The sequence below is a fragment of the Echinops telfairi genome, unplaced genomic scaffold, assembly GCF_000313985.2.
Source record: "Echinops telfairi isolate 266 unplaced genomic scaffold, ASM31398v2 ScPeMD7_7410;HRSCAF=8448, whole genome shotgun sequence".
Taxonomy (NCBI): Eukaryota; Metazoa; Chordata; class Mammalia; order Afrosoricida; family Tenrecidae; genus Echinops; species Echinops telfairi.
Genome location: NW_022111310.1, coordinates 16558709 through 16562309, shown reverse-complemented (window position 1 = coordinate 16562309; position 3601 = coordinate 16558709).

Sequence of the window (3601 nt, the reverse complement as noted above, 5' to 3'; positions counted from 1 at the left end):
GAGCTAGATGGCCGCTTGTTTACCTTCAAGCTTTTAAGACCCCAGATGCTATATCTTTTGATAGCTGGGCACCATCAGCTTTCTTCACACATTTGCTTATTCACCTGCTTTGTCTTCAGCAGTTGTGTCGGGAAGGTGAGCATCATAGAATGCCAATTTAATAGAACGAAGTATTCTTGCGTTGAGGGAGTACTTGAGTGGAGGCCCAATGTCCTTCTGCTACCTTAATACTAAAGCTATGAATATAGGCTCATAGAGACGCTTAGAGTCAACGTCACCACTGAAACATTTCACACGAATGATGCATTGACTTCTACAGATTAAAGTGTGTTCTTAAATATTTACTGCATAATTTGAAGAAGGAAAAATTGGAGCTTCATAATATTTAGGAAAATTGCTATGAAGCCCTACATGTTCAACATTCTAACCTGGCCCCACCCCCTCCACACATGCGTCTTTTCTATTTCCACTCTTCTCAAGCTGGGTTCCGGCTTCGCAGCGTCCGACTTGTAGAGTCTCTGTGTAGAGTGCACAGCCTCCGTACCAAACAGACAAGCCCACTGCCGTCTACTTGACTCTAACTCATAGTGACCCCTTTGGGGTTACAAAACCTTGACCTCTTTAAAGGTTGCAGAGTGGCTGGTGGGTCCAATCACTGGCCTCATGCTGGGCAGCTGAATGTGTAACCAAGTAGCCACCAAAGGTCCAGATACAGTTTGTTTCCCTCAGAAGGCCCCTAATAATTAATTCTTTAAAAAATATCTCTTATCTTTTCTGTCTTTTCCTGTAATTTGGGGGTCTGATATTTTCTCATATTCAAAACTAGGATGATAAATTAATAAGTTACTATAACTTAATAGATGGAAATATAGTGAAATACTATATCTAAGAAACAAGAGCTGATGTGATCTTTCCAGCGTGATGTTCTGAATCAGCGATCCAAATTACCCCAGGAACAGGCCTCAAAGCCAAGACACGGAGAACAATTTTGTGTAGTTGTTAGGCTGTGTTAGTACTTGGATTTCTACGGTAAGCTTTTTTTAGAATTTTTATTTCTATTTTTGTGTATTTCCTGTCCATTTTCTTGATTCAGTTCTTTTGTTGGAGAGTTCGTGGGACTTTTAATATTTAATTTCACAATCTATTTGGTGAGAGTTTACCAGAAACTATTAGCAGACACTGAGCCTGGAATCTGATCCTAAACCATCAAGTTTTAGCCATGACACTTTAGGTAAAGAGTTCTACCCTTCTGAACCTCAATTTCCTGGTCAGTAAAGTGGAAATGTTAGTGGAATAGACGATCTGTCAAAGAGGGGCTTCGAGGCTTCCTGGGAAAGGCGCTGTGAGCGTCTCAGTGGAGACCCTGGGAGTGGGGCTGGCAAAGGACCTGGCGGTGGGGTTACTATCCTTAGCAGCACACACTCCCTTCCTGCTGGAGGAAGCAGCCTGCAAAGGTCAAGCAAATTGCATCAAGTCATCAGTGTCTACGAACCTCTGTCTGCGGGTGTGCGGGGAGGGCGAGGGCACAGTGGGGATGTGGTAGTCTTGGGGAAAGGATACACTGGAGGCACCAAGAGGGGCCCGCGGGGTAGAGCCCTTGTTGTGGGGTGAGAAACTAGGCCAGGAGGCAGCCATGGAGAAAAGGGCTATGGGCATAATGGAAACCTCTGGGCGCCGAAAGCGGGGAGGGATTTGGTGATGGGAGGTTACTGTTTCACCCCTCTGGACCTCCCCTAGGAGTCCTGGGGGCTTAGTAGTTACAAGATGAGCTGTCATCTGCAAGGTCAACAGTTCAAAACCACCAGCCTCCTCCAAGGGAGGAAGATGGGACTTTCTTCCCCTGTGATACTTGTTAGGTAGCTGGATTTAGGGACAGGGGCATTGTCCCTCCCATGCCTGCAAAGGCCCCCAAAAGGAGGTTGGGAGTAAATCAGGTAGCCATTAGACGTTTATGAAGACCCCAAACTGACCATGCTCACACTCAAGCCCCCAGCCAGGGTTATGACCCAGGCTCATGACCCAAGCTCACACCCAGGCTCATGACATCACCCAGGTGCGCTCAACCCAGCCAATGGGGTCAACCGATACCATCAACCACATCTCCCCGGCCAGAGGCTTAAAATATCCTGGCTCTGGGAAGGCTGCTCTCTCTTTCCAGGCTCCTAGCTGCAGGGGACAGTGCGCCAGCTCTGGGCCTACTCGGGGCCCACAGCCTCTCTTGCCCCCTTGCTCTCTGGCCTTCTCAGCCTCAGGCCCCTTGCTCCCTCAACCTCTGACCCCGCTGGGATCCCTCTCCCCAAGTTCTGCACATGTGGGTGCTCTTTTCCACGAGGTTGCTCGGGCCCAGTTAGTTGTGAACCTCCTTGAGACTGTAACACCTGAAACGTGTCCTGTCCTTCATAAAAACCCGCTTGGATCACAAAACGGGCTTCGGCGGCGTCAATTCTTTCATCGTGCAAGCCAAGACCCGAGGTATTACCCACTAGACTAGAGAAACCTTCTAATACTCGGTCCTATAGGGTCATAGAGTCGGCAGCGGCACCATAGGGTGAGTGAGAGGGCCTCACCTGGGAGACGTGGCCTTCCTGCCGCTGGATCCTGGGCCACTGCCTCCCCCCGCCCCCTTGTCCAAGGACCTGCAGCACAGCCTTATGCAGTTAGCTGTTTCTGTTGGCTTTGTCACAATCTGATGACCTTCATGCTAACTTCCTCCTGTGTTCCGGTTACACCACTGAACCCCCAAATCCTAAAGTGCCGCCTTTCTTTCTGAGCCGCCCAGCCTCCTGTCCGCCTTCCTCCCCTCAGCAAAGAACTGGACACGGAACCACTGAACTAGTTTCTGTACGTGGACAGCCTGTGGAGGCTGCTGTTGCTGATGTCCTTGCGATGCCCCTCTCGGCTTGTGACCAGTCCGTTGAGGGGAAAGCTAGTCAGTTCTCATTCTGAAACACGATTGAGGAACTTGAGGTCTTAGGAAAAGGCTTTGTCAACAGAATGTTGCTTCTGCTGAGCAACTAGCCTTGGTGTGCAGATAAGGTTGTGTAACCCCCCCAAGAACACCATGGCCCTTCTCTCAGCCCCAGCCTCCCCATCTGCACCAGAAGGAGTGGAATGAATGACCCTAACAGCCCCTTCACTGGCTAAAAATCGACGCTCATAAGTGGACGGAAGGGTGGAGTCCAACCCTTCCTGGTCAAGCCCTTTGCGTGTTTCCCACGGGGTTCAGCCTCTCATGTCCTCCGCATGCTGCTGCCGTCATCTTGCGTCCATGGGTAGCCGCGTGCAGCTGCTCTGCGTGGTGCAGCCTGGAGAGAGGGCGAGCGAGAGAAAAAACATGAATGGAAGGATGGAAGGAAGGATAGATTGGTGGATAGATGGATGAAGAGTGGACTTTGTGCGATGAGGCTGAAGAAAGCAGGAGCCAAGCTGCCCACAACCCAAAGGCCAAGTTTAAAGTCAGGACTTCACTTGAGGACTGAGAGAAACCACACAGGCCCCCACCCCACCACACCTGTGCTCAATCTATTTTATCTCTCTTCCTCCTCCTCTTTCCTCAGGCACACAACAACAACCAGTTAAGTTTTACTCTCTGCTCGCCCCC